Below are 23,094 nucleotides of genomic sequence, written 5' to 3'. Positions count from 1 at the left end.
ACCTCTGCATGCTTACTGCTGCAGGACAACCATCGATAGCTGTCTCTTTCTTCCCCTGTCCAAGCAAAAATAATTAAATCCTGTGTTAACAACCAAACCATTCATCAAAAGCAACACAGGACCAGAGGGAATGGGGTGATCATGGCGGGCTGACACGTGCCCCCAACTTTTGCTGCCATTTCCCTCTCCCAGCTAACGTGTAAACCCCAAACCTGATGGGCTCATCGGGCTTTTGCTCTGTGCTTGTTCAGATGATGAGCAATTGAGGGCTTTGCCTTTCAGTTACTGCAGCAGCTGAGCTTGTTCACAAACCTGGAAATGCAGGGATTCACATGTTTTTAAAATGTGTGTGTGTGGAGAAGCAGAAAGCCACAGTCATCTATCATCTATTTTCTTAAAAACCCCTATCGCTCAGCTCTTGCCTGGGGTGTGCAGCAGGGCGATCCCACAGAAGCAGCTGAGGAACCAAGAGTCTCAGCAGTTAAAGGATTGTTCTGTTCTTGCCTCCAAAGAGCTGCCTCTGGCACCACCGGAGGAAGTCACCCAGCGTTTTGTTCTCGTAAACTGCCCCTTTGATCAACTGTGATTTTAGTGGATCAAACAGCTCCGAGGACGTAACAGCAAATCCCAGGACAGTCTATAACAGGCAGGGAAGCGGTGTCTCCAGCATGAGTTGGCAAAGCCTTGGCCATCACAGCCGGGAAACAGCCCCCGAAACTGACCCAGCCCCAAAACCCCAGCGGGCATCTCCAAATTGTTGTGACGTCTGGAGCCGACGGTTTGGCTGGAGCAAAACTCCTGGGATGTGGCTCGATAGCGCAGGTCCTGCCCTGCCAGCGTGTTGGACCGTGGTGCTGGGGCTGTGCTGGTGACCCCCGTGCACACGGGGGGTTCTGGCACCATCCCAGCCAGTGCCGACTGCTCCACAGTTGCTGCCTTTAGCTCAGCTCCTTCCCCTCCTTTGGGAACTCCCAGGGCCCCCATACCTGCTGTCAGGGTGATGCCATCCCAGAGCAGCCAGCCAGAGGTGTCCGTCCCCACCCCAGATGGGGACACAGGGTAAAAGCCTCAGCAAACCATCCATGGTCAATCCTCCTGCGCACACAGAGAAGGGCTTGAGTGGCAAAGGCCCCTAGAGATCAGGCAGTACTATAACGCTGCACATTTGACATTTTTTTCCACATATAAAAAGCAGAAGGTGACCACACAGTTCCTCAAGAGGGACATGAGTGATCCCTACATCTGGTCTCCCAATAAAATAGTTGAATATACATCAACCCACCATGGCCTTTATATTGTAAAAACCAGATTGGTCTGGGAGCAGCCATCAGACAAAACCATCTTTCCAACTGTTCTGTGCCACAAAGTGCAGCACAACATAGAGTCTCTGCTGGCTAATAAGGGGTTGAGAATATGTTGCGCTCCTCCCCAGTGGCAGCACTAACAGGCCCTTTTCTCTACCAAACCAGGACTTCGCACGCACTTTTTCAAGTGGCCTCATAAAGCCCAGAAAATCCATGGGACCAGCACAACCTGAGCTTTCATGACAGACGCACACAGAACTGTGTGTGTGAGACAGTTGGGTCTCTTGTGCACCCCTAAAAACGGAGCAGAGGGGCTGCTGGTGGATGGGATGAGAGCAGCCAGTGTTGGGGACAGAGCACAGTCCCCCTTCATCCAGCCACCATCCCGTCCATCAGAGGGGCACCTGCCTCCATAATCTGCTTGTCCCACATGTCTCTTCTCAGCTACCTCTTGCTGACCGCTGCCCATTGTTACCAGTTCACAGCCAGCAAACTAATCTGGCCATGTTTGGTACTTTTCTTTAATCCCAGATACTGGACTCAGGACAACTTTTGTTTGGTTGTGATTTGTATATTTTTTTCTTCCTAAAAGCAAGGGTATTTTAGCTCTTGGGATTGCAGAAAAAGGAAAAAAAACATCTGACTTCAAAAAGCAGCAGGAAGATGAAAATAACACCCAAAATGTGCATTTCTGTCAAATTTCTTGATTTCTAGTAATTCACACCAACCACACGGAGCAGGGGCAGGTTGAACCCCCACTGGCTGGTGTTTGCATCGGGCAGGGAAACAGGACACTGCCCTTGGATAAAAAGCTTTGCGAGATAAAGGCACACACACCCTGTACGAGCCAGGGATGATGCTGGACCAGGCTGGGTGGGAGCAAGAGGAGAAGACCTCTCCATCAGAGATGTCTCCATTATGCCATGGAGAAGAAGGCTGCGTGCCCCAGGGCTACCCATTGCCACAGGCCAGGGCCGAGCCCCAGCAGGCCCTTTGCCTGTTGGCGTGGACCAGCCTTCAGCATATTTCCACACAGCTGGAGGGAAACCCCAGCTGCAGTCCTGAAAAATAACAAATAATAAAAGTGGCTGCAAGCAGCAGCAGGGCTGGCAGGAAACATTCCCAGTAGCAGCTGCTTCCTGAGTGCGACATTTATTTGATCCCCTGGCACCATCTGGGCCATGCCCCACTCTTTGTTTTCATTAAGAGTTTAGAAAAACAATTCAGCTTTGACTAATTGCTCTTTAAAGGTCCCAGGCTCACCCCTTCTCCTCCCCCCCACATTTCCTCTCCCAACCCCTCACCCTCCATGCAGCCCCGGGCTCTCCCCTTCCACCCACGCCACGTAACTCCCATTGTCCACATGTTTCCAGAGGTACCTGGTGTCCCCCAATGCCCAGATGAGACACATCTTCATGTGCTGCCCCCCACGAGCATTTTCCTTTGCCTGCACAAGCAGCACTGGAACAAACACAGCAACATGTGCCATGATGTGCCAGGCAAGCAAAATGTTCAGGATAGACATGAGGAAGGAATTGTTGGCCCTGAGGGTGGTGAGAGCCTGGCCCAGGTTGGCCAGAGAGGTGGTGGATGAACCATCCCTGGAGACATCCCAGGCCAGGCTGGACGGGGCTCTGAGCAACCTGAGCTGGTGAAGATGTCCCTGCTCATGGCAGGGGGGGACACTGGGGAGCTGGGAAGGTCCTTCAGCCCAAACTGTTCTGTGGTTCTATTCTATAAAATGTCCCACCGCAGTGATGTGCTGGGTTAGAGCCACTTACCCCTTGGTGAGGAAGATGAAGCAGATCGCTGGCAGGTCAGCAGCATCATCCAGGACCTCCATGCTGTTTGCAGACACCTCCCAAACCCTGTGGGCTGGGATCCGCTGTGTCCTGCCCAGGCACCTCTTTCCACCATCCACATAAGCACGTTGGCCTGGGGGGAGCAGCTCAGTGACCCAGTCCCGAGAGAGAGCCTGTTTTGTTGAACATGTATTTTCCACCCTGGAATAATCAGAGAGAAAAATGTCAAGCCTTGATGTGAAATCCTTGCCATGCCGGGAGGGGGTTTGTTATTGCACAGGACTTGCGTGTGTGTCCCCCCCTCACCCTGTGTCCTCACCTGATGGCTTTAGCAGGATCCACAAGGAGGACAGAGGAACCGGAGGAATTCCGGCTTCCTAATTACATTTGCTGGGAGGAATTTGCTTTTGCAATATCCCTGTCGAGTTAACCTAACAAGCGTGGAGACGAGCCTTTCTTATTTAATTAGCAGCTCCACCATGAAGTCCTCTCCATGCACGCACAGGCCAGTTCCCCCCTCCTCAAGTGGTATTTGTTCATGCTCCCCTCACCCTTTGCCCTTTGCAACCTTCTGCAAGAGCTCAAAGCACTTTTACGCCTTCCTACTCCCACTTTCCGGTCCTAAAAAGTCCGCTCGGGTCGAGGCAGTGGCTCCGTTTCCTCGCTCCTTCCTAACGAGCGCTTCCTGCTCCTCGCTGCCCGCAATGATGTGAAGCTTGCGGAGCGCTGAGATTTCCTTCCCTGGAAACACGACCGTGCTCTCTTCTCCTCCAAGGGCTGGGGAACTCATTACTCCGGCCCTGCAATCTCAGCCAGGAAAGCAGGCGCTGGGGAAACCGCAGCCGCTGACCGTGCTGCAGCGGCAGGTGGTCAGAGGGCTGGAGGAAAGCTGGCGGTGGGGTTTTGGGGAGGTCTTTTTAGCAAGGAGAGCTTGCTGTTGGACCGAGGTGGTGGGGACCGTGCTCACACAAACCACATTGGAGCCATCCAGTCCCTTGGGCTGGACTGTGCTCGAGGGGCTCAAATGGCAGGAAGATATGCCAGGAAAAGGTCAGGTTGGACATGAGGAAAAGGTTCTTATGGAATATTTTGTCCAGTTCTGGGCTCTCAGTTCCAGCAGGACAGGGAACTGCTGGAGAGAGTCCAGCGCAGCCACCAAGATGCTGCAGGGAGTGGAGCATCTCCCGTGGGAGGAAAGGCTGAGGGAGCTGGGGCTCTGGAGCTTGGATAAGAGGAGACTGAGGGGGGACTCATTCATGGGGATCAGTATGGAAAGGGGGAGTGTCAGGAGGATGGAGCCAGGCTCTTCTCGGTCACAACCAGTGATAGGACAAGGGGTAATGGGTACAAACTGGAACACAGGAGGTTCCACTTAAATTTGAGAAGAAACTTCTCAGTGAGGGTGTCAGAGCCTGGCCCAGGCTGCCCAGGGGGTTGTGGAGTCTCCTTCTGTGCAGACATTCCAACCCGCCTGGACACCTTCCTGTGTAACCTCAGCTGGGTGTTCCTGCTCCATGGGGGGATTGCACTGGATGAGCTTTCCAGGGCCCTTCCATCCCTGACATTCTGTGATTCTTCACCCAGAGGGTGCTGGACACTGGAACAGGCTCCCCAGGGAGGTGTCACGGCCCCAACCCTGAAAATATTCAAGCAGCATTTGGACAACACCCTCAGACACAGGGTGTGAATTTTGGGGTTTTCCTGTGCAGGGACAGGAGTTGAACCTGTGTGTCCACCTTAGAACATTCTATGAAACTCACCAACAGAATTTGGCTTTCAAAGAGGGATCAGTCTGCTTCCAGGTGTGCTGTGGAAGGCAGCCAAGGCAGCAGAGAGATTGCTGGTGGGCAAAGCTAAATCTGGCAGGTTTACACTCCCAGCGCAAGGACTGCCAAGGACAAAGCACTGGGGGTTTGCAGGATGAACCAGACTGACCCTCTCCACATGTGAGCTGTGCTGGAAAAACCCTCGCCGTATTCACCAGGGTCATTAGACTTGTACTAGAATGAAAGATAACAGAAAAATAAGTTTTCTGGGCCCAGAGAATACATGACACTACCCTTGCAATGTTGGTTGGCAATGTATTTTCCCTGCTGTCAACTGTGGGGCTTCAATCACTCTCCAGTTTGCAGCATATGTCAGCTTTAACCAGGAACACCAGGACCCTCTTTCTATCAAAAGCATTGCCCAGTGGGTCTTTTCTCACCACCTGTACCCACCTGCTTTTCCCCTTTGCCAGCTGTGCCAGCCCAGTGCCAAAGCTGGAGCTTCTGCAGCCCCCCTGCTGCTCACACTGCCACTGACAACACTCAGCACTATCCAGAACAGCTGTCAACACCCCCATGCACCCCAAAAGCAAAATCTCACCTGCGTGCCAAAAACAAGGACAGAGGAACAGAGAAGCAACATTGCAACCCAGGGCAGCAGCGGCTTTGCATGTCTGAAAGACGCCAAATGAAATGCAGGTGGGATGCGATGACTGGATGGAATTTCTGGGTAAAGAATGAACATGGACATTGGCATCTTGCAGAGGGTTGAACTCACCTGGTGGGCTGCCAGAGGACAACATAAAAGCTGACAGTTCTCTTGGAGACACACTGTTGTGCCATCGTGGAGCCTGGGCTTGTTTAACTGGCACATTGATTAGTGGAACCGTTTGTGGGCATAAGCAAGGGGGAATTGCAGAGATCTAGGAGGAAAGCAAAGGGAATCACAATGATTATTAATTGGTTGAGGCATTTCCAGCTAAAGCACAAGTATCTTAACAAATGAAATGACTCAAAGCATAGGTGTGGAAGAGGTTTTGGGAGAAAAGCCCGAAGTCTCATCCCCCTGCCTGGGTTGCAGGCAGCAGGACAGACAGATGGAAACAAGGAAAGCCCAGCTGGAGGGAACGTGGTGACAAGCCCTGCTGTGGGCCACATGTGGGTGGAAGAGAGGAAATAATGCCATTCCTTAGGGATGGGTCTGTTGCCAAGTGTCCTAACACACAGCAGACCAGGGTTCTCCAGGGCCACACCCCAGGAGGTGCAGAGTGGAGATGGGCAGTGGGTGCATGGCATGGAGGAGACGTGCTGGGATGAGCTGCGGTGGGTGAGGAGCAGCGGGTATGGGGGCACGGGGCTCCCTACGGGACTCATTGCCATGGGGCACTGCTCACTTCCACATTGACGTTACCCGAAACACGCGTATGATGTCTAGTCTTGCAGTTAGCTGTCATCTCACCTCGGCATGTCCACTTTCCCGCTGGGATGTGATCAGCACTAGAGGTACCACAGCTCAGACCTGTGCCTGGAGCATCCTCAGGACAGCGGCTGGGCTGCATCCCGCACTGAGGACTGAAGCCACCGAGCATTGCTTTGCTCCCATCCCCGAAAACAGGCGCCCTGCAGCCCGGGGGCCGCATGCAGGCTGTGCTGGGGGCGGAGGCGCTCCCGGCACGCCGCAGGAAGCGTGACTCGGCTTTCCAGCACGCAGGAATGCCGGCGGCGCGGCCGCCAGCTTCCTCTGCCTGCCGCACGCTTCCTGCCCCCGCCTTACTGGAAACCCCGAGCGCTGCCCAGTGCTCCCAGCATGGCCACCAGCACCGTCCAGGTGGCAAAGGGCTGCTGTGAACCATGGCCTTGCTCCCCAATACAACTAACTTGAACAGTATTCCCTGAAACCAAAACAAACAGTTTCAGCACAAATATGAGGCCTTGGTGTTTATTTTGAAAATGTTCTTTAAGCTTCAATGACTGTTTGCTGCTACCCTTATTTACAGTCATGTTGAATAAAGCTATAGATAAATGGAAAGTTATATGTATTCACAAGATGTTAATGTCTACATCTTATTATTTGCAGCCTCTCAGGGAAAGCAAGAGTAACTACAAATAGCGCTATGCCAGAACCTGGTTTCTTGACCAGCATTGCTCCAGCATGCAATGAACTGGTTCATTATAAAGTGGTTACAGTTGTTGATGACAAGAGTCTTTGTATTTGGATGTTAAATATTTTCTGACCCTTGGGAGTTACTGCTGCTCTTCCCATTTTATTTAGGTCAACATTATGGTTCATGGCAACAGTGTACAGGTCTCTGTACTGCTGGGCCGGTGTGAGCCATGGCCTCTCTCCCCCCTTCCATCTGTGCTGCTGCTGGAGCAAAGGGGTTGGCTTTTTCTATAGATTCTATAGAGATATCACAGAATAACAGAATGGTTTGGGTTGTCATGGACCTTAAAGATCATCTAGTTCCACCCCCCCCACCATGGGCAGGGACACCTTCCACTAGACCAGGCTGCTCAGAGCCCCGTCCAGCCTGATCTCACACACTCCCAGGGATGGCGCATCCACAGCTGTCTGTTCCAGAGCCCCACCGCCCTCCTGGGGAAGTGCATGGATTATTTTTTGCTTCTCTTTATATTTACTGTGTCTTAGGATGTCAATTTGCCAGCTGTTCCTACCTCTCACCTTGGTGTATAAACAAACTGCAGAAACAGAGGGAAAGTGATTATTCCAAATATTTTTGGGTTGTTTTGTAAACTGAGGTTGTAAAATATACGAAAAAGAAGAGGACAGCGAAAGCATAAAGAGGAACAGCACAAGCCCTGCCAGTGGGAGACAACAGCAGCATTTGAGGCCATGGGGCGTGCAAGTCAACCCATCCTGCTCGGTGCCTGATATCCACAGAGATCATCTCGCATGATCCCACCTGATTTGCAGCAGCATCAGCCAAACAGAGAGTTCATCCCCGCAAGGTTTGGGCTTACAGAGCTGTGCTGACTGCCTGCTGGGAAAGCATGGCTCTTCATTCCCTCACCTTCCAGCCCACCCTCTCCTCACACTGCCCAGGCTCACTCCCCAGGGACCAGCTTGGTCTCCTCCCTGCTCATCATACATCCATCCCAGCCTGGACCAGCAGTTTCTTGCCCTTCAACACCCATTTCCTCTTGTGCAGGTTCCTCTCCCAGCCCCAGTCACCATCCCTGGGGGATGCTGTAAGCATCCACAGACCCACCATAGCCTCAAAGCTCCTTAGAAACACAACAGATCATATCTCACCGCTTCCAGCCCAGACCCCTTCACACCATCTGGTCTCACCCTGACCCTGTCTCTGAGGTGGAGACATCTCCCTGTTGGGTCCATGCAGAGTCCTCTCTTCACAGCTCAAGCCTCATCCCCAATATGGGTCATAGAATCATTTTGGTTGGAAAAGAGCCTCAGGATCATCGAGTCCAAACATCACCCCAGCCCTGGCACTACCCCATGTCCTGAGAACCTCATCTCCATCTGTCCAACCCTCCAGGGATGGTGACTCCAGCACTGCCCTGGGCAGCCTGTTCCAATGCCCCACAGCCCTTTGGGGAAGAAATTGTTCCCCACATCCAACCTCAACCTCCCCTGGCGCAACTTGAGGCCGTTTCCTCTGCTCCTGGCGCTTGTTCCTGGGGAGCAGAGCCCAACTCCCCTGGCTCCAAGCTCCTTTCAGGCAGTTCAGAGATCAGAAGGTCTCCCCTCAGCTCCTCTTCTCCAGGTGAACCCCCCAGGTCCCTCAGCCACTTCCATCACACTTGTGCTCTAAGCAGGTCCTCTCCCCGCAGAGCAGCCCCAAGCCTTCTTGCCTTTTCCTCCTTTCAGCCCATTCTACAGATGGGTAAACTCATCCCTACCTTCTGGGCATCCCCAGCCTTTCCTTAACAAGTCAGCTGCACACTTACACCCCACCATGGGCATCACCCAACAACAGATGTTCTTCTCTGGGCCAGACAGTGGCCACCCAGCTCTGCCACGAAACACCAGGGATGCTGTTCCCCAGCCACACACCAAATCAGTGTCACTTAAAACACACCTCAGCTGGCCGGGCAGTAGCATCACACGCTGCAGTAGGCAACCACTTAATCTCCCCAGACACAGTCCTTCAAGGCTGTTCCTGTTCAGGCGCTGATAAAAATCTGACCAAGATGTTTTCAACAGTAAGCCAGGAGCCATTACAAAGCAACCGTCCCCTACCCTCCAGCTGGGAAAGCTCACCCTGGAGTTTTCTTTAGAAACACGTGGAGATATATATATATTTTTTTAAATTCTTTCAATTTTAATCTTTGGTGCCAGTATGACCTGCTGGTGGGGGAGTCCCAAACCCAGCTCCCTGAGACCGGGAAAGAGAGGGTTGGACCGGAGGACAAGCAGAGCTCTGCTCTCCTCCCACCAGCCGAGCACTGTGGTGGCACTTGAGCAGCTGTGGGACGGGAGCAGAGGCAGGACGTGGGCTCATCTCCATGCATGCACAGCAAGCTCCGCTTGCACTCACATCTCAGAAGACAAGTAAACCCAATGCAGAGACACATCTAGGGCATCTCAGCAGTGCCTGCAGCAGCTCCGCTGTGTAAAGGCCAGTGACTACCTCTGCCATGGTCCATCTTTCCGCACCAGGCCCTCACATCAATGGTGTTTGCCTTGGCCCCATGCCCAAGTGCCATACCTGAAGAAGCTGGTGGTGAAACACTGGAACAAGTTGGCCAGAGAGGTGGTGGATGAACCATCCCTGGAGACATCCCAGGCCAGGCTGGACGGGGCTCTGAGCAACCTGAGCTGGTGAAGATGTCCCTGCTCATGGCAGGGGGGGTGCTGGGAAGGTCCCTTCAACCCAAACTATTCTATGTTTCTATGTTCTATCTTTACCTGCTCCTTCTTGCCATCAGCAGGAAAGGAGTGCAGCAGTGGGCTGGCTTCCCAGAGGGATGAGGAGTCCCATCCTTGGAGATTTGCAGGACTTGGCTAGAGCAGAGCTGATCTGGCACCATCAACAGTCCTGCTCTCTCAGTCTGGAACCCTCCAGGAGCTGCTTCCAACCAACATATCCAAGACCAACCGTCCTCTCCTGTGGCCATACCAGCTGAAGCTGCTGATGTGATGGATCCCACATTCACACTGGTGACACTCTCCAGGCTTGACAAGGACCTACAATGCAATAAAATTAAATAAGCCACTCCAGGTAACCTTGAACCCCTCAGCTGGGGAGGTATAATAATAACATATAAAAATAATATAAAATAACATATAGGCTATAGTAAATTATATTCTATAACATGACATAATATAATATCACACAACCCACCAGCACTGAGATGGGCACAGCCACCAGGGCAGCAGCAGCCACACATCCAAGCTGAACGTTGCACATTCTCCAGGGCCAGGGTTGCCCCCAGACAGCTTCATGGTACCACCACCCATCACTGCTTCTGCAGCTTGTGGGATTTATGTACGCAATTACCCATTAATTAACAAATCACCACCAATGACCAAAAAAAAAAAATCCCATCACAGATAAAGTATTTGGCATGAGGTGGAGGAGGCGGCATTTTTGGCTGGAGGACTTAAATATCTTCCCTTTATAGTGCTGCCAAGCCACAGCACAAACATGTCAGTGCATGAAAACCAGCCTGTGAAATTCAAAAGGCTCATTAGCCAAAGCATTAAGGGTGAAAATTGACCAAAACACCCTGGCAAGTAAATCATGTCCAAAAAATAAAAAAGTCCTGGATAAATGTGAATGTGACAGCAAGATCCCGAGGAGAACAGACCAAGCCCAGCATGGGGACATCAAGTTTTCCCCAAGCAGCTCTGTAACTGCGAGCTTGGCTCAGCCTCAGGGTTGGAGTCTGTGCATGCCATGAGTGTGGTCTGGCCAAATAAAGGATTTAATTAGCACAGCCACTAGCAGCGAAAGTATCATGAGCTGATCTTGGGAGCAACAGGTACTTTAAAAACCAGCCCTTTTAATCCGCAGAGCCATAGGGAAATTACAAACCCGTCACTTGACCATCACAGGAAAATTAAAAGTCCAACTTCAGCAACAACAAAAATAACCCAAAGTACGATGTGCAATAAACAGCACAGGAACCAGAAAGCTCTTTAAACAGGTTTTTTAATCTCCTTTCCCCTCTGCTCATAATATCACCTTTATTATTTTCTGATGCAGAGCCTGATTCTCACAAGTGCAGCGGATGCTGTGAGCAGGGTAACGGAGCAGCGGCAATTTCTCCTGGGCAGAGCTTGGGGATTTAATATGCTGGCAGATAGTGAGATGGGTGAGGAGAAGGATGAGAGGGCAAATTGGGCCAGGAGGTGCTGGGCAATAAAGCCATGGTGAGAATGAGCCTGCCACGCCAAGCAGGGTTCATCAGTGATGGGCGAGCGTCGACTACTTGTCCCAGCACCATGTCCCTTCCTGGTGCCTGCCACAGCTATTGGGCTTGGTGGGGAAGGTGTTCCAAGGACAGGGATGGATGGATGGATGGATGGACAGATGGATGGATGGATGGAGGTGAGACCTGTGTCCTGTAGCCCTTTGCCCAAGTCTGCCCACAGTTGAAGGTTGCCTGTCCATCTTTGTAGCCCTTGATGTTCTTGGCAATCCAGGAGACACAGGTTGTGCTGCAAGTGTCCCCTTGCAGCCAAGGCCCTGCTTATCTGGGAGGGTGACCAGCAAGAGCCTCAGAGAACAGAGCTGCAGGACAGGATGGGGATACCCCACCACCAGCCCAGATGTTGCCTCCAGGAGCCTTGCTGCATATGCACAGGTAGACTCCTGCTCCCCAGCTGGTGTTGCTCATCCAAAGGGTTCTCTTCCAGCTGAAAAAAAGCCAACTAGATGCATAACAACAGCATGGACACCCTTGTTCCTGCAAACACCTGCAATCCCCTTCCATCCTCTGCCTTCAGGTCCCTAGAGCATCCTCTGACCTGCACAACATCCTTCTCCTGCAAGGGATGTACCTGGGGTCTCTGGGGGACGCAGCTGCTTCTCACACACACTTGCTGGTGTCAGGTGTGGTGGCACAGGCTGTTCCACAGTAAGGTCTCTCCTGGGGTTAAGAAAAAGCAAACTTGCGGAGCTTTCATGCTCCCATCCCACATCTGGCCTCTCAGAGCTACTGTATCCATCACACCTCTGCCATGTTTCCCACTGAGCTTTGCAAGGCCATTCACAATCACTCAGACGTCAACCACTGACATGAAATCAGCAGCACTGACCAACACTGAAGAGGAATATTTAATAGTAGGACGCAAGTGGCAACGCAACAGACCTGGTCTGAACAGCAAAGGGTGCCGGAAGAAAGGTCCTATCCCATCCACCCCCGCATGAGAGCACCCACTGCAAGGGAAAGTTCTCCTGGTGCCTACAGCCCCAGCACTCGCTGTGCCCTCCTGCCTGACAGCGGCACACGTGACTGCGGCTGGAGTGATGGATGGGGCCGGAGTCTCTCTCTAATAGTATCTCACAGCGGTTTCCGTAAGTTGATGGAGATTGCACAATACTACCAACTGCCATGCCGGATATATTTTGCAACCCGGGCTTCTAGTGCCACATCTGTAGGATGATATGCCAGGGCCTTGTGAGGAGGGTCTGGGGAAGTTTGAGCACAGGAAGAAAGAAAAAGAAAGAAAAGGAAAATAAAAAAGTCAACAAACATTGTTCCATAGCAGCTATTTTGGTGAGGCACCATGGGGTGAGGGGAGCCGGCACCAGCCAGCTTTGGAGGCACAGCAACCCAACACACTTGCTTATAGCTCTTCCCACCACCAGCAGCTGGCAGAAGGTCCCTCTCCCATGGGTGGGTGGCAGCACACCATGAAACGCCCGGACAGGAGCTGCAGACATGGCCTGTGCTCACCAAGAAGAACCTGCAAGACAGGGCTGGAGGTGGCACCGGCCCTGGGGAAGAACCGCTGCTGAAGCATCATGGAAGCATCAACCAGCTCCTGAGGGTGGCTGCAGGCTCTCCCAGCTGATCGCCCTGGGAAATGCTGTCCCTGTCATCCCAGTTTGGTGGCTTACACTGGAGGGTACAAGGTCCCATGTTTTTTTTTCAACTCATCCATTTTCCCCAGCTCTGCCATCACATCTCAGTCCTAGCTGGGCTCAGACCTCTGAATGACTATAGCATAATCGAAGAGCAGAGAATTAATTAAGCAGAGGTGTCTCACTGCCACAGGGTGAGGAAGGTCTTGCTGAATTACCTCTTGCCCTAGGGTAGATAGAACCATAGAATCGTTTTAGTTGGAAGAGTTCCTCATGATGATTGAGTCCAACCATTAACCCAATACTGGCTCTAATCCATGTCCCTAAGAATCTCATCTAAGCATCTTTTAAACCTACACATCTTTTATCCCATTCAGAGGCTCAGAGAACCCAAACCTCGGTCACTGGCAGGTCGGGATGCCCAAAGCCAACCCTTCTCAGCACCACCACACTGACCCTCCCCATCGCATTCTCCTCACGATGCCATCAGCAATACACCAAGTTAATCAATCCCACTAGTGAAAGGGGGACCAGAGACAGGATCTGTGACATGGGGAGTGAGGATGTTGGAGGAATAACATGGAAAAGACTGCCCTCAAATTTCCATACACACCCTCTCTCTCAGGGGAGGGGAAAAAAAGAGAAAAAAATAAAGGAAAAAAGGTATCCTTTTCAAAGCAAGGATGTGGTAAGGCCCAAACAGCCTCCCCTGACACACAAGCCAGGATGCAGAGATGCTATTTTTTTCCAGGAGGAAAGGAGGGATTTTGCCGTCTCCTCTATTTAATGAGGAATCCATCTTACCTCTCTGCAGGCGAGGGCAGCCCCGCAGCTCCACATTCCCCCACCTTCCTTGCCACCAAGGGACTTTGGGAGATGCTGCCTCCTGCCTCAGTTTCCCCACCAGTAAATCAGGTTGATGCTCATCGGTGGCAGGGCCACGCGGCAAGACTTGATCTGCAGCTGTCAAGCCCTTGGAGGTATTCATGCCTTCCACCATCCATCACCACCTAAAATACAAACATAGGGGTTTTACAGTGCAAAGAGCAGGTCCTGGGCAGGGAGAGGGTCTGCCCTTTGGGGTCTGGACCCTCTCCCCTCCTCCAGCAACAGGCTCCTTTCCCTCATCTCCTTCCTGCACAAGCCAGAAACAGAGCCAAGCTAATAATTCAGATGACAGAATTAAACTGATCCTGATTAGAAAAAAGCCTTTCCCCTGAAGAGAGCGAAATCTGGCTCCGTGCTGCCTGAAATCCAATAGTCTCCCCCGGCCCCACAGCGAACCCAAAACCTGCCTCCGGGCAAAGACACTTTGTCTTGAAACAAGGGAAGTTAAACGTCTCTTAATGGGAATTTTGACACGTTTTGCTTTGATTTTGCTAATGTTACAAAAGTAGCTGTTAGAAAATATTTCAGCCCCCCCGTGACAGTCTGGGACATGGTGTGGATGGCACAATGCTCAGCTGGGCCCTTTGGGAAGAAATCATGGCCATGGGGAGAAGAGGTCTCCATGCCACATCTCCCCACACTTCCCTGGGTGCAACCATTTCATGACGGGCCCATCAGGGAGCCAGGAACGCTCCAGCCTCCCAGGCTTGCAATGACACCTGTGGGGCAGCCAGCATCATGGAGGGTTTGAACAAACACATAGATGAGGTTCTCATGGACATGGTTTAGTGCCAGGGTTGGGTTAACAGTTGGACTTGATAATCTTGAGGGTCTCTTCCAACCAAAGTGATTCTATGGATGAGACCCATTCTTGTCCCCTCATATGGCTAAAAACCAGAGGGCTAATCCAGGTGGAGGGTGCCAGGGCTGCCAGGATGGTGAGGTCTGGCACTGAGGATCCAGGGCTGCACTGTGGACAACCCACTGGCCCCACAGAAACACCGTCACCAGATGCAGAAAAAACCACAAAGAATGCATGGGAATGGCTGCAAGGGGAGATGCTAACGTCAGCACACACACCTGCAAGACCTTGCAAGAGGCAAAGATGGGTTGTCCCCAACATGCTCCAGGGAAAATGAGGATCCTTCTCTGCCCGTTCCCACTTCACCTGCACTGTTTGGGTGCAATGGGTTGATCACTGCTTGCAGGAGCAACACTGGTTCTGCACAGTCGATGCCGAGCCCCATTGCTCCCATGTCCATAGGCGCTGCAAGAGAAACCCTGATGGGGACACGGGGACATGCCAGTGCCATTCTTCTGAGGGACTGGAGACCCCTCTTATCCCCATGGAGGCTTCTGGCAGCTCCACCTGGAATCCTGTCCCCCCCAGCACTGTTTCCAGCCCTAGGCTGGTGTCTTACATCCACCTGGGGACAGAACAGGGTTAGATTCAGCACAGGCAGAATGGAGACATGAGCACATTAGTGACTTCCTGAGGTTTCAGCTACTTCTTTCCATTTGGCACCAGAACAGCAGCTGGTGCTTCCCTGGGGAGACCTCCTAGATGTTCAATGAACCACATGGACATTTTGGATTAATTTAACCCTGAATCACCTCTGGAAATGACCTGGGCAGATATCTCCCACTAAGGTGTTGGTGAAATCTTAGGGGATCAGGACACACTCTCCTCAGTGCAAGAGAGCTCATCTTCACCAACTTCATGGGCAAGAGCATCTCTGATGGATGCTGTTTGAATCTTAACTGCGATCCCAGTGAAATGCAACAGCTCCTCATCCCTGACACTTAGTGGGCAAGAATCAGGATTTTCTTGGCTTTCCAGCCCCAGATCAGCCTGGTGATCACCTTCCTGGGCTTGCAGCACATCCCTGGCTGAGGTTTAGGGTGAAGAACTCTGGTACCTGCCACAAGGCAGCTGCACTGGCTGAACTAGGAGAAGGGGATGGGAGAAAAAACACAAAACACAGACCTGATGCAGTCAGGACAGCACTAATTTTAGCCATGGAACTGGAATAAATCAAGCAAAGACACCAGTGAGGGCTGTGGGGTTGCAGGAGGAATCTCTGCTCCTCCTCGGGGATGGTGTTTACTTGCAGTCGCTTTTCCCATCCCCGCTCCAGCGGCCCCATCTCCACCCGACCCGCCACAGCCCACATTTGTAAGCTATTTTTTGTTGTTTTAACGCAATGCTGCAATTCTAACCCGGAGCCTCGGATTGTCAAACAGTTTTTCTTTTCTTTCCTTTAGAAAAAAAAAAAAAAATACAGCTGAACTAATTTGATGAAAGGGGAAAATAAAACGTAAGCCAGACTAAACACATGCAGTTCCTACCTACAGCCAGGGCCCAGCTTCTCCCAGGCCAAAGTCAACACACGTCAATTTTTAACATGACAGGGCTTTAGAAGGGAAGTTTGAGTCCTGGATGAGAGGCGGCTGGAAAACATTAATAACAAGGTCTGTCAATTAAAGGCAGGCATGACAAACCACCAAGACAAGGGCTGGGGGATTTCTCTTCCTCCCCTTCTCTTTTCTCCTATTTTGGTTTAAAAAAAAAATAATAAAAAGTGATTAATGAAGAAATCCCTCCGTTTGTCAAAAAAAAAAAAAAAATGCAGCCACATTACCAAATGAAGGATGGGCTTTGTTTAAGAGCCTTGAGAACAGCCCAGTAGGCAAGATTTGAGATCAAGGGTTAAGGAAAGTGCTGCCTACAGAGATGCTCCCAGTGGTCCCACCCAGCTCAGTGTGGTTGCTCCCAATTCACCTGCACATACTGGGAAGAGAAGCAGCAGAGCTGCCTCCTCCGGAGCATCCGCATCCCGCAGGGTTTGCAGTTACTGCACCAAGCTGGGTCAGTGGTAAAGTTAATGGTTGGACTCGATCTTAAAGGTCTTTGCCAACCAAAGTGATTCTATAAGTGGTAATGTGCCTGTTGCACTGGTGATGGCTATTTTAGGTTCTGGCAAAAACAAAATAAAAATGCAAGCAAACACCTCACCCTGCTTTTATCAGCCCCATAGGAAGCATTTCTATGGTTTCTGTGGGCTGGGCAGGTTTCTGTCCCGAGCCACCCACTGGGCTCCAAAACAGCCGGGAAAACAAGAGAAAGGGGCAGAGCAGCAGCAACCCGAGCAGCTTTTGGAAATGAAGGCAAAAGCAAGTGGGAAGATGGGTGAGAGGGAGTGACTGTTTCATTATGGGGCAGAGGGGAAAAGGGTTTTTCTCCTAAAGCCTGTGAAACATCCACCCACCACGCCAGGAGGAGGTTCCCATGCTCCAGAGAAGCGGTGCTGGCTTTCAGCTGGGAGAGCAGGTCAAGATTCAGCCCAGAGGGAAACACCAGGGATTCCTTTCACCTTCAACACCTACTGTATCCACAGACACACTCTGCACAGTACATCCCGTGCCGGTGTGCATTACACATCCACACAGAGCAGGAACCGGCTGCTGGACCAGCTCCAACATCCCCGGCTGCAACATCCCGTCCCCAGCAGCAGCTCGGCCAGGTGCTCCCGTGGCTCTGAAGGGCCCACTGGAGTCAGACACAACCCACTCTGCCTCCCAGCATTGACTGTCTCAGTCTCCAAAGGGGAGAGGACCTTCCTGGAGACCCTCCAGGCGTGAGCACCACATCCACCCGCTGACCCGACATCCACCTGTGCAACACGCTTCGGGGGCTGCTCTGCTGTGGGGGGACTGTGAGGACCAGGGGTGCAGGATGTGGCTCTGCCACTTTGTGTGCCCCTTGCCAGGGTGTGACAAGTGAACTGGGCTCCAGCGCTGGTTTCAGGCTCTGTTTCACTTTCTCTGGCCCAGCAAACAAAACCTCATTCCAGCATGCACAGGGTTTAATTTGCAAGACCAGGCAGAGCCAGTCCAGTCTTCTTTATTCAAACAAGTGCCAGGCCTGGCCCCAAGCAGGTGAAAAGCTCCTGGGATCTACTAGATATCATCTGCCCTCTCTGTTGGGTGACAAACAGAGACTTAGTGCTCTTTTGCTCAGGGTCCTGTCACTATAAAAGACTGTAAGGAGAGACAAAGCCCAACATGACAAGAGAAAGTGATGGGGAGAGTGAAGCTGGTGCCTTCAGCCCAGTAGAGGTTAAGTGCACCGAGGATACAGAAACGCTGCAGGAGAGCCTGTCCTTGAGCTCCTGAGCGACACAGCCAGGCCAGCCCTCCCTGCTTGGGCCACACCAGCTCTGCTGCCCGCTTTGGCCACCACTGGCACCAGGGGCCACTAGCCCAGGCACAGCCCACCCACAATCAGCACCCCAGAGCTGGGACAGGTGAGACGAGATCATAGAATCATTTTGATTGGAAAAGCTCCTCAAGATCATCGAGTCCAACCATAACCCACCCCGGCACTGCCCCATGTCCCTGAGAACCTCATGTCTGTCTGTCCAGCCCTCCAGGGATGGTGACTGCCTTGGGCAGCCTGTTCCAATGCCCCACAGCCCTTTGGGGAAGAAATTGTTCCCCACATCCAACCTCAACCTCCCCTGGTGCAACTTGAGGCTGTTTCCTCTGCTCCTGGCGCTTGTTCCTGGGGAGCAGAGCCCGACCCCCCTGGCTCCAAGCTCCTTTCAGGCAGTTCAGAGATCAGAAGGTCTCCCCTCAGCTCCTGTTCTCCAGGCTCAGGCTGTTCTTAAGCCCAGCCAGGTGCTCCCGTCCCAAGGAAACAGCCACTTTCATCACCAAAAAGCACATGAAGGCAGAGCTCAGAAAGCCTTTGGCTGTCCCTGCTCTGTGCCCACAGCTTCTGGAAAGTGCTTTGTTGACATGTCCTGCCACTGTGGGTGGTCAAGAGCTGTGCTCCTCGCACTAATCATCTGAATCATCGGCTCCAGCAGCTGCTACCAAGGCCCCGCTGGCCCCGCGCTGGGTGACACGGGCTGTCACCGCCTCCCAGCCCCACATGTCCCAGGACAAGGCGGGAGAAGCAGCGTGTGGCGCAGGAGGAAAGCTGGGCACAGGTAGAGGGCACAGGGATGATTTATGCCTTTGCAGCAGATATAATATTCGGGTTTTTGAGATAGGCTGTCAGCAAGACAACAGCTCGGAGGAGACAGAACCGGGGGAGCCGATCGCTCCGCGGCCGGCGGGGACTACCCGTACATCTCAATGGCCAGGGCTGCCTGCTGTCACCGTGCCCACACTGCCCTCAAGCACACAGGTCCGCCCCCAGCCACATTTCACACGCTGCGCTCTCTCCATTCTCCAAATGTCCAACACAGCCTTCCTCATCCTCCTCCTCTCCTCCCCTTCCAGGCAGGAAAAGCAGCCCCTGCTCCCCATGGTATCACCTGGCAGGACTGCACAACACAGGGGAGAACATAAATTGAAGGAGAGCCCTTCTAAATCAAGTTTGCACCCTGCATCACGAAAGGTTAGTCTTGCCACTCCCCAGATAAAAGATACGGGTGCTAAACCGATGCCACATTTGACCTCAGCTGAGAAGCCAAGAGGGTTTAAAACATTCCTTCATCTCAAGATGTAAGCAAAGTTTTTTCACGCTAATCTTGATAATTACTCTACCTCTCCCACGTCACAAGGAGCACGGGATGGTGAGGTTTCCTTCCCCTGTGGGACCCTGCTCAAAGCAGGGATCAGAGATCTGCAAGAGATCCGCTCTCCCAAGAGGTGCTGCTGGGAATGCTGGGCTGGATTCGACAGGATTGCTCCAGCCTCAGAGCAGAATCTGGCCCCATGCTCTTCCTTCCCACTCGAGATGAGCATCTTTCATCTGAGAGCATCACGTTTGTTGGCATCACCATAAGACCAGAAATATACGTATGAAGTCATGAGGGAACAAGAGGACTTAAGTCTTTCTTAAACCCCACAAAATCTTTTCAGACACATCAATGGGGGCAAGGATAAATTAAGCATCTCTGGTGCTGTGTTAAATGAACAATTAACTGAGGAAAGCTGCCCATGAGGGCCTGATATAGCAGAGCAAGGAGATTTTCTTCCCAGAGACGTCTGCTAGAAACAGCCCAAAACATTCCCATTTCTGTTGCCTTTTAATAGCAAGGTCAGCTCCTTTCTTCCTACCCGACATCCTCCATCAGGGCCTCTTTCTGGGAACTCGCAGCAAAGCACCAGATGTCACCCAGAGACAGAAAAACAACCAGGGGCCAAACTGGGGCATTTCACCGCTGCCCTGAATCCCAAACCACACGGCGCAGAGCTCGCCGGGGAGGGGGAGCAGAGAGCACCCCCTCGGTGGCACCGCCAGCTCCCCCACCCCAGGGGGCGACCAGCGCCATCCTCCCAGCACAAGTGACCACCCTGCTCCTGCCAAAGCCACATGAGCGCCGCCCCACCTTCCTCCAGGCTTCCCCCAGCAGACCCAGCCACTGGAAACTATCTAAATATTCACAGTGTAAAGGGCACCTTTTCTCCACCATTTTTGCTCCGTGCTGGGTTTGATGGGCGCTCAGCGCAGCACCCAGTGCAGCTCCCCAACGTTCCCGGCAGCCTCGACAAGGCACCAGCACACAAACATCCCCACTTGCTGGGGGACAGAGACCCTGGCAGTGAACCCCATCACAGCCCCCCGTAGCACCCACAGCACCGGGGCACCTCAGCCTTGACTGATCCCCAGCAACAGATTTCACAAGAAAAGCCTGAGCTACGAGAGGAGCCCAAAACCAGCACCTCGAGAAGAGGGTGCGAGCACTGCAAGCAGTGGAACACCCCTTGTTAGCTAGATGACACAGTTACTCTCAGATTTCTAGAGGCTTCCTCAAGGCTGTAGACCCCAGATGGGCAAACACGGCATCAGCTGCTGCCTGGGATGGTGAGGGTGAAGAGGGGAAGAAAAGAAACCACAATATTTTGAAAAGAAATCCACCTACATTTGGTGATGCGCTGAACTCCTCCTTCAAACTTCCCACTCAGGGTACACTTGTAGGATTCTTCTCTTTTGTACAGACCCTGAGACTAGAAATGTAGCCACTTTTAAAAAAAAAAAAAACAAAACAAAGAGAGATGAGACCTCAAAATCCCAGAATCCGAGACTTAAAAGTAACTTTGCATTAGTCCTAAAAATGCAGCCCTCTGCTGAAAGGAGCAGAGGAAGCAGAGGCCAAAGGGAGGGGAAGGAGCAGGTGTGGGCTTTTATGGGTGCTCAGGTGCCCCAGGTGTGCGGGTCCCCAGGTGGGGAAGCCGCCCTGGCATCCCCCTCCCAGCTGTGCTGCCCAGAGTAGGGGCTGCTGCTTGTTTTTGGGAGGTGGGCACGGCTCCGGCCACTCCTGCGCAACACCCGCCTGCAAACAGCTTCTTACAAACACCTTTGGGTACACGTCGACCTCTGGCAACTCCACACGGGCATGTGTCTTATGTCACCCAGGTCACCCAGGCTGGGTGGAGGGTCAGGGTTGGGGATGGAGGGTCCCCCAGGGGTTGGAGAGATGAGGAAAAGAAAGAAAAAAATAATCTTCAATCCTTCCGCCATTCACAAGCTTCTCCCCTTCTGTATGTATTTCCACAGCTCCTATTTTTCCACATTTAAAGGGGTCAGAATAAATGTCACATTGCAGCAGGTACCCGTGAACAAAGCCGCAAGTGTGGACAGCCACATGTACAGATTCTCTCCTCGGATCTTCCAGGTTTTCAGGAGTGACCTTGGAAAAAGAGTGAGCCATAGTTCTTCGTGTCGTGGGCAATAACACGTTTGTCACCATTCAAACTGTCTGAAGGCTGCCCAGGCCTTATTTTATTGCATTTCTAGGTGTCACCAAGACCCAGCTGAATTACGTTGCCAACTCCTTCATAAAAAAAAAGAAGTGACTTTGCTTTCCCTCTGCACACCACGCTGGAGATCGATGCTCACGGGAACACCCCAGACACGCATAACACAATATTTCCAAGTGTGTGTGTGCGATAGCTGGAACTTGGAGGCGAAAGCCTTTGAGCACCTCATCAGAACACGCGAATAAATAAAAACATCAAAATAAATACAACGAATAGCGGCAGGAATAGGCAGAGACACACTTCACACATTCGCAAGCCCGCAGCGGGATTAGATTCATTTTGAAGAAGCGGCGCCAAGTTGAGCGGTGCCGTCCCAAAGCTGCGCATCCCCGGGGTCCCTCCCATGGGGGACCCCCCCGGGCGAACCCCCCCCCGGCTCCTGCCCGTTCCCCGGCCGGGCTGGGGGATGCTCAGGGCGGGGGGGGCAGCTCCAGCCCCCCGGCACCGCCGCTGTCGCACCCGGCTCAACCAGAAGGTGACGCCGTCCGCCCGCAAATTGCTCCCCAGCCCAATTAGGCGGCGGGTATCGGCTGCGATCGCGGCCGCTGATAGAGATAAATGGGGAAGGCACTATCTGCCCAACAATAGTGGCTCTTTTTTTTCCTCTAAAGGGGAAAAAAAAAAAAGAGAGAGAGAAAAAAAAAAAAAAACAAAACAATTGAACTTTTCATCAGCTGCTAATCATGATTTTTTTATTGCTTTGCTTAGCATTTTCTGGGGAATAAAACCTCCGAGGAGCCCAGTCTTTTGTGGAAAATGAAAGGGCATATAAAAAAATGAATGTACATGGATTCTAAATATTTCAGGTTGTATGACTTTGTGTTTGACCTTAGCAGAAGATGAACTAATCCTGCAATATAATAGACTTTCATAGAGATATGGAAAATGGCTGCTTTTTTATCTCAGTTGCCATGGGAACCATCAGAGAGAAGGCCTAGCTGAGATGCAATAGAAGGTTATTAAATGTGTGCTTGTGTATATTGGAAAAATACAGCTTTTTGTCATCTTGTGTCACTCATAGGTCTTTAATACGTAATGTTTAGGTTATTAATAAACTAACACAGGTCCATTTTTTACAGGGAACAACTGTGAATACAGCCATAAAAAAATTAGTACAAGTTGAACATTTGCAAAACTCTTGGGCGCAGGCTGGGGCTGCTGCTTCTCCGCAACTTCCCATGGAAGTTCCTCTCCTTTTCCAGGTAGCGGAGGGATGAGCTTTGCTGGTCACACGAAGGGGACCAGGACACTGTGGATGTCCTGTCCCCACCACAGAACCTGCTGCCCCCTGGGCTGGGGGCCCAGGGCAGCACTGGGGATGCAGGGATGTGCTCTGGTGGTGCGAAATAAAATGTCACCTTGTTTGGTATCTGGGCACTGGCTCAGACACCGCTGGGTAAAGAAAGAGTGGGTGACAGCTGAGGGGACATCTGTCTGCAGCTCAAGGCTGGGGAATCTTCTGCTCTGGAGCTGGGGGCTGCACGGACAGGCTGGGAGATATTTACTGTTAAAAAAGAAATAATATGCAGAATAAGAAAGAAGA

This window comes from Streptopelia decaocto (genome assembly GCF_964273445.1).
Source record: "Streptopelia decaocto genome assembly, chromosome: 8".
NCBI classification, from domain to species: Eukaryota; Metazoa; Chordata; class Aves; order Columbiformes; family Columbidae; genus Streptopelia; species Streptopelia decaocto.
Note: the sequence above shows the minus strand (reverse complement) of the source record.